This window comes from Erinaceus europaeus, chromosome 8 (assembly GCF_950295315.1).
Source record: "Erinaceus europaeus chromosome 8, mEriEur2.1, whole genome shotgun sequence".
Lineage (NCBI taxonomy): Eukaryota > Metazoa > Chordata > Mammalia > Eulipotyphla > Erinaceidae > Erinaceus > Erinaceus europaeus.
Genome location: NC_080169.1, coordinates 46,041,787 through 46,060,830, shown reverse-complemented (window position 1 = coordinate 46,060,830; position 19,044 = coordinate 46,041,787).

The window sequence follows — 19,044 nt, the reverse complement described above, 5'->3', positions numbered from 1 at the left end:
CTGAAGCAGAAAGGCACAGAAAATAATCTATAATATTTATTTATTTATTTATTTATCTATTTATTTATTTATTGGATAGAGACAGAGAGAAATCAAGAGTGAAAGGAGGACAGAAAGTGAGAAAAGAGACATCTGCAGACCTGCTTCACCACTGATGAAGAGTTCCCCTTGCAGGTGAGGACAGAGGCTAGAACGCAGGTCCTTGAACATGATAATGTATGCACTTAACTTTTTATTCCTTTTTTTCTTTTAATCTTGATTGCAACCAGGATTATCACTGGAGCTCCTGGTAGCTTTTTCTTTTGTTTTCTTTTGTCTTCTTTTCTTTTCTCTCCTCTCCTCTCCTTTCCTCTTCTCTCCTCTTTTCTCCTTTCCTTTCATTTGCTTTCTTTCTATTTTATCTAATAGGACAGAGAGAAATTGAGGGAGGAAAGGGAGAGAGGGAACAAGAAAGATAAACACCTGCTGACCTGCTTCACTGCTTATGAAAATTCTCACACACAGGTAGGGAACAGGGGCTTGAATTCTGGTCCTTGAACATGATAATGTGTGCATTTAACTAGGTGCCACTGCCCAGCCCCCTTGAAGATTTTTGTATTCAAAATCTTTTTTTGAGACTAGAGTATTCATTGTGTAGTGCTGGCTTATGTTGGTGCTGGGATTGAACCTGAGACCTCAGAGCCTCAGATATGGAAAGCTTTTAGCATAGCCATTATGCTACCACTCCACACACATCCCACACTTCACCCCACACCTATAGCCCTCTGTTTTTATTTCTTTAGAGAAATACCCAGGAGAGAAATTTCTAGATCATAAGATACATTAATTTGTAGTGTTCTGAGAAATCTCCAGACCTCAATAGAATCTTCTCTGATAATGAGCTCTCACAGTATTTCTTTTTCTTTTTCATTTTTTTCAAAGAGTTTACCTATTTCATTTTAATGGAGAAAAAAATACAGAGAGAGAGAGAGAGACCAGAACATGTCTGGTTTCTTTGCTCATCTCTGGTTTATGGTAGTGCAGGGGATTGAATCAGGGACCTTTATGCCTCAGGCATGAAAGTTATTTGTATAACCATCATGCAGTCTCCCCTGGCCACACCCACAGTGTTTCTTAAAATTTAGTTTGTGACGATTAATTCACAATTTCTCCTTTTTTCTAAAAGTGAGCAGCAAATCTACTGATTTTCTTGAAAATCCAATCAAGTCATATATTACATTTTAGGTGCAGATTTCCATATTGAGTATTAAGTTTTTTAACAAAAATTACTAAATAATTTCTTTGAAGGATTTTATTTGTATTTCTGTTAATATTCTCAGTAGAATAAAATTTAAAATATAAGTTTAGAAGTGTTTTAATGTTTACTGGCAGCTAATTCAATCTTTGTCTTATTTTGACTCTCTTCGAGAAAAGCAACAGACAACAAGGATATCTCTGCCTCCAGAGAGTTTTTCACATAGCAAAAGAATGAAGTGTGAAGAAATAATTACAAATAATAACTTTATAAGTAATAATATAGTATATCTAAGATCATGATAAATATAAAGATAATGAATGCTATCTTAGTCAGATTCCTGGTTAAGTCATAGAAACCTAACTCAAATTATTTATAACAGCACTGAAAATTCATTGTTATGCCTACCTAAAAAGTCCAAATGCACTGACTTTAGTCATAGAGTTAAGCTTTCAAACAAAGTCACTGGTCATTAATCTCTCCCCATGATTTCACTTTGTTTTATTCAGTTTATCATTATTCTTGGGCAAAGTGTAGTGATTAAGTTCACCATCAGCAATTCCAGCTGATGTTCTTTGCTCACTAACACAGAGAACCTGCTCACCTAGATTGCATGTCTAGGAATTGACAAATTCTGTCCATTTGTAAACCGATCATAATCAATATGATAGATTGATTGCTGATTGCATGGATAGTCATGCACGCTACATGCCTCTATGATGAGCTGTACTTTTTCTTTTTTTTTTTATTTATAAAAATGAAACACTGAAAAAACCATAAGATGAGAGGGGTACAACTCCACACAATTCCTACTACCAGAACTCTCTATACTATCATCTCCTCTGATAGCTTTCCCATTCTTTAACCCTCTGGGAATATGGTCATTATGGGGTGCAGAAGGTGGGAGATCTGGCTTCTGTAATTGCTTCCCTGCTGAACACGGTCATTGTCAGGTCGACCCATACTTCCAACCTGTCTCTCTCTTTCGCTAGTGAGGCAGAGCAGTGAGCTGTCTTCTAATCCTTAGTATAGTCATAATAATGTAGCCAGAATAATTATCTTAAACTGCAATATATCATTGCTCATATAGTACTGAATTTATTATTATATATTATTGCTCTAAATATGTTACTAATAAATTGATTTAATGTCAGAATAGGCATTATTTTTTAAATTACCTTTATTTATTTATTGTATAGAGAAAGCCAGAGGTCAAAAGGGAAGGGGATGATAGGGAGAGAGAAAGAGAGACACCTGCAACACTGCTTCACCACTTGCAAAGCTTTCCCCCTGCAGGTGGGGACCAGGGACTCGAACCTGGGTCCTTGCATAATGTAACATGTGCGGTCAACCAGGTGCGCCACAACATGGTCCCTAGGCATTATTTTTCCACAAAATTTATGGATTATTTCTCCACAGAACTAATGAACAATTAGTTGTTATTATTTACTATTTAGTTATTATTATTTTAGTTATTTAACTATTAGTTATTATTATTTATTTAATTTAGTAAATTATTATAATCTTATTTCTCTTTAACCTCATCTGTGTATCTTTCTTTAATGCAATACTAGAAATAAACTCAAGGATTCATAATGCAAGTGATCACCCTCCCAATCTCTGCCTCACCATGAATGGAACCTGAAGAAAAATTGTTGGTGGTAAGAGTCAGGGATAGAGAGATGCATTCTGAATGGGCTCACATATGGGTGGAACTCAGGAGACAGAGTGAGAAAGGGAGAACACAGGGTGAATGTTGGACTGGTGGTTGTGAACTATTAACTTGAAATTCATTTAGTGTTCAACCTCCCACATTATCCCACTGATAGTTTTCTTTGCCTTCATGACTATTCACATGGCAGTTTAAATAAGAATTCTTCAGGGAGGCCAGGAAGTAGTGTACCTGGTTGAGCAGATACATTGCCATGCTCAAGGACCTGAGTCTGAGCCCTTACTTCACATCTAAAGGGGGAATACTTCAGGAGCAGGGAAACAGGTCTGCGGGTGGCTTTCTTCCCATCTCTCTATATTTCCCACCTCTCTCAATTCCTCTGTATCCAACCCAATAAAATAGTGATAAAAGTATGAGGGGAAAAAAAGTGGCCATTAAGAACAGTGCTACTCTCTTTTCAGTCACCAGGTTCCAGGTGTCATCAGGATGCCGGCCAGACTTCCCTGGATTGAAGACACCACCAATGTGTCCTGGAGCTCAGCTTCCCCAGAGACCCATCCTACTAGGGAAAGAGAGAGGCAGACTGGGAGTATGGACTGACCAGTCAACGCCCATGCTCAGCGAGGAAGCAATTACAGAAGCCAGACCTTCTACCTTCTGCAACCCTCAATGACCCTGGGTCCACGCTCCCAGAGAGATAGAGAATGGGAAAGCTATCAGGGGAGGGGGTGGGTTATGGAGATTGGGTGGCGGGAATTCTGTGGAGTTGTACCCCTCCTACCCTATGGTTTTGTTAATTAATCCTTTCTTTAATAAAAAAAAAAAAAAAAAAAAAGAACAGTGCTAGAGGGGGTCGGGCGGTGGCGCAGTGGGTTAAGCGCATGTGGCGCAAAGCGCAGGGACCGGCGTAAGGATCCCGGTTCGAGCCCCCGGCTCCCCACCTGCAGGGGCGTCGCTTCACAGGCGGTGAAGCAGGTCTGCAGGTGTCTATCTTTCTCTCCCCTTCTCTGTCTTCCCCTCCTCTCTCCATTTCTCTCTGTCCTATCCAACAACGAATTGCGTCAACAAGGGCAATAATAATAACCACAACGAAGCTACAACAAGGGCAACAAAAGGGGAAAAAAAAAAAAAAAAGAACAGTGCTAGCTCTCAGGCCCAGAAATAACCTTGAAGGCAATATATCTTCAAGTAGATATCATTAAGAAACTCTTAAAATAAATAAAATGCTTATAAGTAGTACTAAAGCCTAGAATTAATTAGCAATTACTAATTAGAAATCTTCACTTGAATAAATAAACAAAAATTAATAGATATATTTACAAACAAATTAAAGATAAGAGAAAATTAAGAAAAATTAGTGAATATAATTTGTAGAGCAGAAAACGATTAGAAGGAGAAATACATGGATTAAAATATTAGAAATACAAAATAAGACTGAAAATGGTATAAGGAAAAGTTTAAACATGCTTCCTTGGAATGTAAAAAGAGTAATGAGGGATCATGAGACAAAATCAATATTAAAGTAAATTTTAGTTATTTTTTTTTCAAGTTTATAAAGCATACCTTATAAATTTTGGAAACTCTTTTTACTCCAGGTATTTCCAATACAAAAGAAAAAAAAATTACCCTCAGGTGTTCTAGGAGTCACTTTAAAGCTGGTATTAAAGGGCTGATTGTAAACAATACACAGATTTTTTTTTAATATATAATAAAATCATTTTAAAGAGAAAAAAGTAAGCAATACAAAACTAAAAATTCACACTAACAAAAACATATTTTAAATATGAAGACAGATATATCTCCTTTAAAAAACCCCTGATAAAATAGGTTGATATTAGAACCATAGTGTTAGTGGTGATGGGTGTAGTAAACTTCAAAAGAGTTTTTCAATACAAAAAAAAAATCCATACAAAGTTATAATGCAGATTTTTTAAAGACTACCAAAAAAGATATATTTGTATATCATTTTAAACATAAAAAAATGATTCTTACTAGTGCCCAGGTCAAAAAGTAAGCACCCATATATAAAAAAGTGTACATTAAGCTGGGGAACAGTTACAAATGTAATTTTTATTTTTAATTTTTTTTCTTTTTTCAAGTATACTTTTTTTTTATTTAAGAAAGGATAAATTAAAAAAAACATAGGGTAGGAGGGGTACAACTCCACACAATTCCCACCACCCAGTCTCCATACCCCACCCCCTCCCCTGATAGCTTTCCCATTCTCTATCCCTCTGGGAGCATGGACCCAGGGTCCTTGTGGGTTGCAGAAGGTAGAAGGTCTGGCTTCTGTAACTGCTTCCCCGCTGAACATGGGCATTGACTGGTCGGTCCATACTCCCAGTCTGCCTCTCTCTTTCCCTATTAGAGTGGGTCTCTGGGGACACGGAGCTCCAGGACACATTGGTGGAGTCTTCAGTCATGGAAGCCTGGGCGGCATCCTGATGGCATCTGGAACCTGGTGACTGAAAAAAGAGTTAACGTACAAAGACAAACAAATTGTTGAGCAGTCATGGACCCAAAGCTTGGAACAGTGGAGAGGAAGTGTTATGGGGGTACTCATTGCAAACTCTAGTGTACTTCTGCTTTCAGGTATATATTTTGCAGTAGTTTATGGATACTTGTGAACATAAGCTCTCTCTCACCGAAACTAGTGTATATCTACATTTTGGGACTTTGTTAGAAAGTGAACCACCTGGTATGGAATTAGAGTATACTATGAAAGGAAAGGTCTCCCCAGAGTAATGAAGCTGAAGGGTTGTTATTCCACACGTGAAGTCTCTGGACACAGTCTGAGGTGAAGCATGTTGAGGTGGCAATCATTGTGTTGATTAGGTTGCGATCAGCAGATGCAATATTATTTGATATGGATTGGGAGAAGCATATGGGAAAGTGGGCCATATCCAAAGGTTCCAGGACTGGGGGAAGTAGAGGCTCTATAGTGGAGATATGAGGTTCCTGATTTCGCAGGGTTCAAAAAAACAATGGATAGTTAATGTTCTCATCACATTATTTGGTAATTGGGTTAACTTTGAAAAGTCCTTTTGTTAGGGTTTACTGTACAGTACCCAGTATCTTGTATATAGCTGTGCTATTGGTTGCTTCTGACTACTTGGTCTAGGCTTTTGAGAGAGTCAACATATGAAATACACAGCCTATATATTAAAAAGACTCAGTCTGTGTTTTAAAAACTTCGAGACATACAATTAATTTTCCCCCTCTCGTATTAATTAACTAGTGATTTATATGACTACATTTTACTAGGAGTGTACATAAACACAATTCCCACCACCAAAAGACTGTGACCCATCCCTCCCACCCACTCCCACCCCCCACTGGCCCAGGAAGCTGCATGTCTACCCCTCACCACAGAGCTTTTACTTTGGTGCCCTACTTACAATTTGGTCAGGTCCTGCTTTTAGTTGCCCTTTCAGAATTTCTTCCTCAACTTGTGTTGATGAGTGGGATCATCCCATACTCATCTTTATCTTTCTGACTTAGCTCACTTAACATAATTCCTTCAAGCTCTGTCCAAGATGGGTCAGAGAAGGCGGGTTCATTGTTCTTGATAGCTGCATAGTATTCCATTGTGTATATATACTACAACTTTCTCAGCCACTCATCTGTGTTGGGCACCTGGGTTGCTTCCAGTTTTTAGCTATTATGAATTGTGCTGCTATGAACATAGGAGTACATACCTCTTTTTGGTTGGGTGTTATGGAGTCCTTGGAGTATAAGCACAGGTATTACTGGATCATATGGAAGGTCTATGTCTAGCCTTGTGAGTGCTCTCCAAAGAGGCTGGACCACTTTACATTCCCACCAGCAACCCCAAAGGGTTCCTCTGTTGCCACAGCCTCTCCAGCATTTGTTGCTGCTGTCCTTTTTGATGTATGCCATTTTTACAGGAGTGAGGTGGTATCTCATTGTTGTCTTAATTTGCATTTCTCTGGCAATCAGAGACCTAGAGCATTTTTTCATGTGTTTGTTAGCCTTTTGGATCTCCTCTGAGGTGAATGTTTTGTTCCTATCCTCTGCCCATTTTTGGATGGGGTCATTTTCTTTTTTGGTGCTAAGTTTGCTGAGCTCTTTATATATTTTGGTGATTAGTTTCTTGTCTGATGTATGGCATGTGAAGATCTTCTCCCATTCTGTGAGGGGTCTCTTTGTTTGTTTGGTAGTTTCTTTGGCTGTGCAGAAGTTTTTCAATTTGATGTAGTCCCATTGGTTTGTTTCTGCTTTAATCTTCCTTGCAATTGGGTTTGATTCATCAAAGATGTCCTTGAGGTTTAGCTGGGAAACTGTTTTACCAATGTTTTCCTCTAAGTATTTGATTGTTTCTGGTCTGACATCTAGGTCTTTGATCCATTTGGAGTTGATTTTTGTTTCTGGTGCGATAAAGTGGTTCAATGTCATTCTTCTGCATGTTACAACCCAGTTTTACCAGCACTATTTATTAAAGAGAGCCTCCTTCTTCCATTTAATCATTTGAGCCCCCTTATCAAAGATTAGGTGTCCATAGGTGTGGGGATTTATTTGTGGGCTTTCAATTCTGTTCCACTGGTCTGTGTGCCCATTTTTGTTCCAGTACCATGCTGTTTTGATGATGATGGCTTTATAATATAGTTTAAGGTCTGGAAGTGTGATGCCTCTATTTCTGTTTCTTTTCCTTAAGATGTTTTTGGCAATTCTAGGTGTTTTCAGGTTCCAGATAAATGACTGTAGTCTATTCTCTTAAAGAAGCTTGGTGGTACTTTGATTGTTATTGCATTAAATTTGTATATGGCTCTGGGGAGAATACTCATTTTGATGATATTTATTCTTCCAATCCTTTAGCATGGGGTATCTTTCCATTTCCTGGTGTCAGTTTCTATTTCCTTGAGTAGCGACTCATAGTTTTCAGTATACAAGTCTTTCACTTCTTTGGTCAACTTTATTTCTAGGTATTTTATTGATTTTGCTGAAACAGTAAGTGGGAGTGATTTCTGTATGTCTTCTTTTTTAGATTTAGTGTTTGCATAAAGAAATTCCACTGATTTTTTTACATTGATTTTATAGCCTGATACCTTGCTGTATTGCCTAATAACTTCCAGTAATTTTCTACTGGATTCTTTAGGTTTTTCTATGTATACTATCATATCATCTGCAAATAGTGAGAGCTTGACTTCTTCCCTTCCAATCTGTATTCCTCTATCTTGCCTGATTGCTATGGCAAGAACTTCCAGTACTATGTTGAAGAGTAATGGTGATAGTGGACAGCCCTGTCCCGTCCCTGATCTGAGGGGGAATGCTTTCAGCTTCTGTCCATTGAGTATGATGTTGGCTTTAGGTTTGCTATATATAGATTCCACTATCTTGAGGAATTTCCCATCTATTTCCATTTTTTGTAGAGTTTTGAGCATGAATGAGTGTTGGATTTTGTCAAAGGCTTTCTCTGCATATATTGAGATAATCACGTGGTTTTTGGCTTTGCTTTTATTGATGTGGTGAATGACATTGATTGACTTATGGATGTTGAACCAGCCTTGCATTCCTGGGATGAATCCCACTTGATCGTGATGAACAATCTTTTTGATATGCTGCTGTATCCGGTTGGCCAAGATCTTGTTTAATATTTTGGCATCTATGTTCATCAGAGATATTGGTCTGTAGTTTTCCTTTTTTGTTCTGTCCCTATCAGCTTTTGGTATCAGGGTGATGTTGGCTTCATAGAAGCCAATTTTTTTCATTTTATTTATTTTCCTTTTTGTAGCCCTTGTTTTTTTATTGTTGTTGTAGTTATTGTTGTTGTTATTGATATTGTCATTGTTAGATAGGACAGATAGAAATGGAAAGAGAAGGGGAAGACAGAGAGCGGGGGAGAAAGATAGACAACTGCAGACCTGCTTCACCACCTGTGAAGTGACCCCCCTCCAGGCGGGGAACCAGGGCCTCGAATCAGGATCCTTATGCTGGTCCCTGTGCTTCACACTATGTGCGCTTAATCCACTGCGCTACTGCCCGACTCCCAAAAATGTAATTTTAATGTTTAAGGAAGAAATAGGAGAGAAGTTAGATAATCAGGGAATTCAGGAATGTGGAGAAAATGAGGGCCCATCTAAATACATCCAAAATCTACCGAAAGAATTACAATAACACATCAAAAATAATACAATAGTAGTGGGTAACTTCAACACCGGACTCTCACACTTAGATCAACGAAGTAGAGAATCAATAAAGAAAGAAGAGAATTAAATGAAGAGATAGAGACTAGATCTGTTCAACATTTTAAGAGTTCTTCACCCCAAAAAACTGAAATGCACATTCTTTTCAAATCCACACAATACATCCTCAAGGATAGATGAAATGTTAGGCCACAAAGACAGTATCAACAAATTCAAGAGCATTGAAATCATCTCAAGTATATTACCAGACCACAGTGGAGTAAGCTAACATTCAACAACAAACAGAAAATTATTAAAAGTCACAGAATTTAGAACCTCAACAACATACTATTTAAGAACCACTGGATCAGAGAGTCACTCAAGCAACAAATTCAAATGTTCCTGGAAACAAATGAAAATGAAGACACAAGCTATCAAAATATTTGTGACACAGCTAAAGCAGTTTTGAGAGGGAAACTCATAGCAATACAATCACACATTAGAGAACAAAAGAAGCTCAAATAAATGACCTTACTGCATGCCTTAAGAACTTAGAGGGAAAGGAACTCTAAAGCAACCAGAAGGATAGAAATCACTAAAATTAGAGCAGAAATAAACAACATCGAAAATAAGAGAACCATACAAAAAATCAATGAAGTGAAATATTGGTCCTTTGAAAAATGAAACAAGATTGACAAACCCCTAGTCACACTCACAAAAAAAAAAAAGAGAGAGAAGACTCAAATAAACAGAAGTGCAAATGACAGAGGAGATATCATATCTGATACCAAAGAAATCCAGAAAATCATGTGAATCTTCTATGAAGAACTGATACGCCACCAAGCTAGAGAATTTGGAATAAATGGAAGAATTCCTAGAAACATATACCCTTCCAACACTGAACCAAGAAGAACTGCAAAACCTAAATATAACAATAACAGAAAAAGAAATTGAAACAGTTATTAAGAATCTTCCCAACAACAAAAGTCCTGGAACAGATGGCTTTACAAAAAAATTCTACAAAACCTATACTTCTAAATAACTTCAAAAAGGTCAAAGTAACAGGAGCATTCTCTTCCACCTTCTGTGAAGCCAACATCACCCTGATAACAAAAGCAGATAGGGATACAACAACAACAAAAAAAAAGGAAAACTACAGACCAATATCTCTGATGAACATAGATGCTGAAATATTAAACAAGATCTTGGCCAACAGGATACAGCAGTATATCAAAGATATTGTTCATAAAAAAAAAGTGAAATTTATCCCAGGAATGCAAGCCTGGTTCAACATACGTAAGTAAATCAATGTTATTCACCACATCAATAAACTCAAATCCCAAAACCATATGGTTATATCAATAGATGCAGAGAAAGCCTTTGACAAAATTAAACACCCATTCATGCTCAAAACACTACAAAAAAATAGGAATAGATGGGAAACTCCTTAAGATAGTGGAGTTTATAGATAGCAAACCTACAACCAACATCATACTCAGCAGACAGAAGCTGAAAGCATTTCTCCTTAGATCAGGGACTAGGCAGGGATGTCTATTATCACCATTACTCTTCAACATAGGATTGGAAGGTTCTTGCTATAGCAATCAGGCAAGAGAAAGAAATCAAAGGAATGCAGATTGGAAGGGAAGAAATCAGGCTCTCACTATTTGCAGACAATATGATGGTATACAGAGAAAAACCTACAAAATCCATCAGAAAGCTATTGGAATTTATTAGGCAATATAGCAAGGTGTCAGGCTACAAAATCAATGTACCAGTGGCATTTCTTTATGCAAACACAATTCTGAAGATGAGGATATCCAGAAATCACTCGCATTCACTGTTGCAGCAAAATCAATAAAATACCTAGCAATAAACCTGACCAAAGAAGTGAAAGACGTATATACTGAAAACCATGAGACACTATTCAAGGAAATAGAAAATGATACCAAGAAATGGAAAGACATCCCATGCTCATGGATTGGAAGAATATTATCAAAATGAATATACTCCCCAGAGACATATAAAGATTTAACATGATACCCATTAAAGTTCCACCAAGCTTCTTTAAGAGAATAGAAAAAAAAACTACAATCATTTATCTGGAACCAGAAACATCTAGAATCACCAAAGCAATCTTGAGGAAAAGAAACAGAAATGGAGGCATCATACTCACATATCTCAAACTATATTATAATGCCATCATCAACAAAACAGCCTGGGACTGGAACAAAAATAGGCACATAGGCCAGTGGAACACAACTGAAAGCCCAGAATGAAAGCCCCACACATATAGACATCTAATCTTTGATAAGGGGGCCCAAAGTACTAAATGGAGGAAGGAGGCACTCTTCAATTAGTGGTGCTGGCGAAAATGAGTTGAAACATACAGAAGAATTAAAATAAACAACTTCATCTCACCAGAAACAAAAGTTAACTCCATGTGGATCAAGGACTTGGATGTTAGACAAGAAACTATCAAATACTTAGAGGATAACATTGTTGGACTACAATCCCACCAAAGCCTCAAGGACGTCTTTGATGATACAAACCCAATTGCAAGGAAGACTAAAGCAGAAACAAACCAATGGGACTACATCAAATTGAAAAGCTTCTGCACAGCCAAAGAAACTATCATACAAACAAGAAGACCCCTCACAGAATGAGAGCAGATCTTCACATGCCATATATCAGACAAGAGACTAATCACCAAAATATACAAAGAGCTCAACAAACTTAACAACAAAAAAGTAAATGACGCCATCCAAAAATGGGTAGAGGATATGAACAGAACATTCACTACCAAAGAGATCCAAAAGGCTAACAAACATATGAAAAATTGCTCCAGGTGACAGATGTCAGAGAAATGCAAATAAAGACAACACTGAGATAACACCTCACCCCTGTGAGAATGACATACATCAAAAAGGACAGCAGCAACAAATGCTGGAGAGGCTGTGGGAACAAAGTAACCCTTCTGCACTGCTGATGGGAATGCAAATTGGTCCATCCAACGTCTGTGCATAGCAGTCTGGAGAATTCTTACAAGGATACACATGGACCTTCCATTTGACCCAGTAATTAGTCTCCTGGGGATATGCCCCACAGACTCCATAATACCCAACCAAAAAGATATGTTTACACCTATGTTCATAGCAGCACAATTTGTAGTAGCCAAAACCTCAATCAACCCAGGTGCCCAACAACAGATGAGTGGCTGAGAAAGCTGTGGTATATATACACAATGGAATAGTATGCAGCTATTAAGAACAATGAACCCACCTTCTCTGACCCATCTTGGATGGAGCTAGAAGGAATTATGTTAAGTGAGCTAAGTCAGAAAGACAAAAACTAGTGAAGGATGATTCCACTCATCAACAGAAGTTGAGAAAGAATAACAGAAAGGGAAACTCAAAGCAGGATCTGACTAAAGTTATAGTAGGGCACCAAAGTAAAAACCCTATGGTGAGGGTGAGGGTAGATTTTAGGCTTCACCTAGGAGGCATGTGAAGTGGGGAGGATAGTATGGGACAAAGTGTTTTGGTGGTCAGAATGGTGTTTATGTACACTCCTATTAATTTGTAATTCTTCTTCTTCTTCTTCTAGCGTTTGCCCTTCTTCCGTAGCCAGTCAACAGCATCAGGTTGAGCCTGATGTAAAGTTTCGAGACCTCCTTTGAATCTGGAAAGGTGGCAGTCGTTGACTATGTGGGTCATAGTCTGTCTGTAGCCACAGGGGCAGTTCGGGTCGTCTCTGGCTCCCCAGCGATGGAACATAGCGGCGCATTGGATGCATTGGATCGACCTTCCTGTGGTGCATCTCATGAGTACCCATTCATTGGGGAAACTGAAGATCCTTCCTAGCCGACTGAATCCACATGGATCCCAGTCACTTTCAAAGCCAGCAACAAGCAGCTCCTGCCAGCTTTCAAGCTGTTGGTCCTGCTCTTCGAGTCCTCCAACTTAATGTTGAGGGGCTGTCCTTTGCCGAACGCGTTCTTATTGGTCAATTGGCGATTCAGCATCAGGCAGATGTTATCTGCCTACAAGAAACACATATAGCAGTCGATGAAGCTGCTCGATTCACCATCAGTGGATTCGATTTAATATGCTATAATCTCCATCCTAAACACGCCATCTACGCCAAATCGTGTCTTGCGGACGTTTACCATACGGCCTCTTCGACCTTCTACGACTCCATTACTATTGGAACTATTCAGCTTGTCAACGTATATAAGCCTCCCAGTGCCTCATGGGATAACGAGGTCCTGCCTAGCCCGAATCACCCAGCCGTTTATGTTGGAGACTTTAATTAATTTGTAGTCATATAAATCACTATTTAATTAATATGGGACTACAAAAATTGATTGAATGTCTCAAGTTTTTTTAAAGCAAAGACCATAGGCTGAGTCTTTGATATGTTGGCTCTCTCAAAAGCTTATACTAGTGTGGGAAGTGGGCCCTCTGTCTGGGAAGTCCAGGTCATTATTTCCATGAGAGTCTGACCTCAAGATCTCCCCTTCCTGGGTATAGGGGCAATGGCAGGTCCTCCATGACCTCGTGAACTATTGATGGTTGGCTTCTCTGGACTGGGGCTACCTTTCTGTTATGCTACTCTGTCCCTTAAAACAAAGGCCATGAATTACTGTGTACTGTGTATGGCTGACTTCAAAACCAATGCAAATGTCCTGATTTTACTCAATTGCTCCCTTTCCCCCTGCCCTGAAGTGCCTGTAATTTACCCCCAGTGAAAATTGTATTGTTGAACTCATGACCAAGCCTTGTATGGTAACTTTCCAGTTGTGATAAAATACTTTGTAGGTCAGAATGCAATTATGCATTTTGTTGCATTGTGTTTGGGTTAATGATTACCTCAGCCTTGTTTCTGGGCTATGGGCATATCTGCTTGCTTGAATCTCTCAATAAATGAGGTCACCCTCTGAGGCTTCTCCCAGAGCTGGATAAATCTGGTGTGACTTCTTTCTTTCCATGCACTATGCTGTCATCATGCAGAGCTACCCTACATCTCCCAGGGAGGCACTTCACACTCAGCTGCCTGTGTACAAGGAGGTGGGGGATATGGAACAACTCACAGACCAGGAAGAACTGATGCAACTGGTGGCACAGCTATATACAAATAATGTCAAAGTGGAGTATGGCACCAAAGTAAAAACCCTGGGGTGAGAGTGAGGGTGGATATTCAGCTTCCTGGGGTGGGGGTGGGGGGTGGTGGATGGGATAGGACAGAATTTTTTGGTGGTGGGAATGGTGTTTATATATACTACTATTAATTTGTAGTCATATAAATCACTATTTAATTAATATGGGAGGGGAAATTGATTTAATGTCTCAAACTTTTTAAAGCATATACTGAGTCTTTTTAATACATAGGCTGAGTCTTTGATATGTTGACCCTCTCAAAAGCCTAGACCAAGGAGAACAGAAGCAATTGGTGGCACAGCTATATATAAATAATGTCAAAGGACATAAGTTATGGTATTATTTTGTGTGATGCAGAAATTTCTAACAGAGAGATCTTTCAAAGTTAACTCAATTGCCAAATAATGCAATTATAGCAATAACTATCTATTGTCTTCTTAACCCTAAGACAGCAGGAACCTCCTACTTCCTCTATAGAACCCATCTTTCCTCCAGTCCTGGAACCTCTATGGTGGGGCTCACTTTCCTGCATGCTTCTCTCAAGTCACACCACATTTGGTATATTGCATCTGCTGATCCCAACCTAATCAACACAATGAGTATCACTTCAGCATGCTTCACTTCAGACTGTCCAGAGATGTCAGGCATGGAATGTCAACTCTTCACCCTCATTACTTGGGTGAGAACTTTCCTTTCATAGTATTTCCTAATTCCATCCCAGGAGGTTCAGTTCTTAACAAAGTCCCAAAACCTAGATATAGACCAGGTCCCATGAGATAGAGCATATGTCTACATGTATTCATAAATTAGGGCAAAATATATATACCTGAGAGGAAAAGTACACAGTAGTCTTCAGTGAGTCAGTATAAAGTTCCTAATGAAATAGTATCGAATTAGACTTAGATACCTTCTTCACCTACTTCCTATTACAGTCATCTCACTCAATCCAAAGCTAACCTTATCAAAGCACGGACTGCAAAACCTGAATAAGGGTAAGAAACTGGCATACTTTAACGCACTATCAGGCCATCCCATCAGCTGGGGCCCTAGTCAGGGGGTCCTAAGAGTCCCAATCAATCATGATGGGCCTACGTCTCAAATAGATACCTCTCTCCATTGTTACTGGTCATCTCTATGATTAGCAACACAATAGGCCCCTTTGTGGGCCCCCATAGAACCTTGTCCAAAACTTGGATATCAATAATAGAGAATGTTCCATCCTCCAAAGGGAGGATAAACAATAGTCTATGCTCCACCTGAGGAAGATGGGTCCTGAAATTGGGGCAGCTTGGGATGTTCCTACTCATGACTATAGAATGTGAGCTCAGATCTACAGGGATGTAGAGGTCACATAGGCTCCAAAGCTGAATATGGGCCCTAGGTCACATCAAGTCAATGGGGTTTACAGTCAACAACAATTAGGTGCCTCTCCCATATTTGGGAGCTACTCTTTTCCCTGATCCAGCTTTCAGGTCCTTTTTACAGCTATGATATCATCTCCTGATACAGTAACTTGGATCCATCTGCATAACAGATTTCAGGCTCAGGGGAGAAAAAAAAAAAACTAGTATAGCCACAGGCTCTTTGAAATATAACTAAAATGGGCCTACTAGCCACCTACAAATTGGAGACCCCCTCCACCAACTCTTCATCTGCACTATTCTAGCCTTTTGGTTCATGATTAGTCAGCATCTTGTTTACCTTTATATGTTAACTCTCTTTACAACCACCAGGTTCCAGATGCTAGAATGATGCCAACCACATTTCCCTGGACAGACAACCTCACCAATGTGTCCTGGAGCTCTGCTTCCCCAGAGCCCTGCCCCACTAGAGAAAGAAAGATACAGGTTGGGAGTATGGATCGACCTGTCAATGTCCATGTTCAGCGGGGAAGCAATTACAGAAGCCAGACCTTTCACCTTCTGCATCCCACAATGACCTTAGGTCCATACTCCCAGAGGGATAAAGAATAGGAATGCTATTAGGGGATGGGATGGGATATGGAGTTTCTAGTGGTGGAAATTGTGTGGAGTTGTATCCCTCTTATCCTATGGTTTTGTCAATGTTTCCTTTTTATAAATAAAAAAATTTCAAAAATACTGAGGTAGCCACATTGTACAATCAGTCTTTACCATATGTTAGATGAGACATTATTAAGGACCTGCAAAATAGTTCACCTGGATAGTGATCCTGCTTTGTCATGCCTGTGACCAGCTTTAAGTTTGGCCTCCACTCTTCTGGAGGAAATTTCCATACTGTGATCTTTTCCCCACTTTCCTTTCTCTATCGTTAAAGTTGGCCAAGAGCAGTGAAGTCTCAACTGGTGACAAAAAAAAAATACTATTAAACTCCTGAGTGAATGAATATACTGATTGTTTGAAACAGAAATTTTTAGTATTTTTAAGATGGAGACAGAAAGAGAGAGAAAGAGAGAGAGAGAGAGAGAGAGAGAGAGAGAGAGAGATGGAGAATGAGAATATGAAGGAGGAAGCAACAGGCAACAGTACCCACTATGGTGGAGGCAATGCTCAAAGCTGGCTGTGTGACAGGCAGTGCACTCTCCCAGTGAGCTTATTCACATGTTCTACAAATAACAATTTTTAACAGTCACTTTAGCTGCTGTGCAGAGTGGATTAGATGACACTGCAGGATTTAAAAGACATAGGTGAACTTGATTTGGAAATAGTGTTTTAAGAATGAATTAAGAGGCGGTCGGGCGGTGGCGCAGCGGGTTAAGTGCATGTGGCGCGAAGGGCAAGGACCAGCGTAAGGATCCTGGTTAGAGACCAGGCTCCCCACCTGCAGGGGAGTCGCTTCACAGGCGGTGAAGCAGGTCTGCAGGTGTCTATCTTTCTCTCCCCCTCTCTGTCTTCCCCTCCTCTCTCCATTTCTCTCTGTCCTATCCAACAATGAACGCAACAATGGCAATAATAATAACCACAAGGAGGCTGCAACAACAAGGGCAACAAAAGGGGGAAAAATGGCCTTCAGGAGCAGTGGATTCATGGTGCAGGCACCGAGCCCAGCAATAACCTTAGAGGAAAAAAAAAAAAGAATGAGATAAGAAAGGTGTAGACAGATTTAAAAGACACTTAGAGAATAAATCAACAGAATGTGTTTATTGATTAGTTGTGGAGAATGGTAAAAAAGCAGCACTGAATATAATATCAAGATTAAGGAGGGCTTGAATGAAGTGAAAATTAATGCCCAATACCAGAAAAACATTTCTGCATCCTCTTATGTGTGGCTTCCATTCTAATTGCAACAACAAAAAAGTTTATCAACAACCCTTAATGATTTTCTGTCTTCAAAACTAACAAGTTATTTCTTGGTTATTCTTCTTGGTGTTTTCTGTAACCATTAATAGATTTCTTTGTCTTTTATCTGACCTTGGATTGATCTCAATACTGAGTTTTCTTGAAAGACATTTTCATAAGCAGGATTTTTAAAAACCATGTTCTTTTTCTATTTCCATTTTTTAATATTTAACTTTTTAATTTTTACTTGTTTATTATTGGATAGAGTCAGAGAGAAACTGAAAGGAAGGGGAGATAAAGAGGGGAAGGGACAGAGAGACACCTGTAGCTCTGCTTTCCCTCTGCAGGTGGGGACCAGGTACTAATGATTTATAAATCTAAAAGAACTCAAATTCAACTCACCCTATTTCTTCTCACACTGTCATTCTACTTCACATGTTTTCATTTCTATAGTACTTGCCTCCTTTCAGCTCCCTTGAAATTCAAACCTACCCTTCTGTCTTTCAGTTTACACATTGCTGACATATGAATTTGAGATAAATTCTTATTTTCCTGTTCTAAAGATAGAATTCTGTGCACAAATTTCCTACACTATTACTTGGTTTATACAGTGTTGTATACACATATAATATCCAGTATATGACAATAACTTACAATCTAATCTTTTTGAAAATTAACATTTATTGGACATTCTAAGACTTGCAGGTACATGTGACCATGCTCTATAATGCAACTTCATCTATGTTTCTAAAATATATATGCATCCATAAATTTTTAAACTCTGTCTAAGTAAAAGGATTATAACAGAGATGTATATTTTTCTGTTAAAACTTTTACATTGTCTTACACCACGAAGCATATAATATGTTAAAATATACTCCAAGCAAGTTTTAAGTCACTAAGAAATAATCATGCTTTTTTTTTATCTCAAAAGATATTACTTAAAAGTCAAAATTTAATATTCTTCTATTTCCTACAATATTGTGATAAAAATATAGAAGTTTTATCATATAAATTTTATTAGAGGGAACAATTTAAAAGCGGGAGCTCAGACCTGGATTGTTGCATGGGTCCTTGGCACTTAGTACTATGTGAGCTTCAGTTGATGCGCCAACATACAGCCCCTACCCTGATTTTTTCTGCAATATACATATGTATATAGGTACACATCTAAACACATAAATATATCTATATCTATATATGTACAAATTCACTGGATTTACCCAAAAGCATCTTCACAGTTCCTTGACTATGCCACAATTAATTTTTATTAACTATTTAGAATAATTTCTGATGAATACTTCCAAAAATTCAGGAAACAAAATATTATTGTATATTTAATTTTAAAGATTACATATATAGTGATCATTAGCTATTTGTATGTGTATTTAAAAAAATATTTATTTATCCCCTTTTGCTCCCCTTGTTTTATTGTTGTAGTTATTATTGTTGTTGTTATTGATGTCATCATTGTTGAATAGGACAGAGAGAAATGGAGAGAGGAGAGGAAGACAGACAAGGGCAGAGAAAGACTGACACTTGCAGACCTGCTTCACCGCTTGTGAAGTGACTCCCCTGC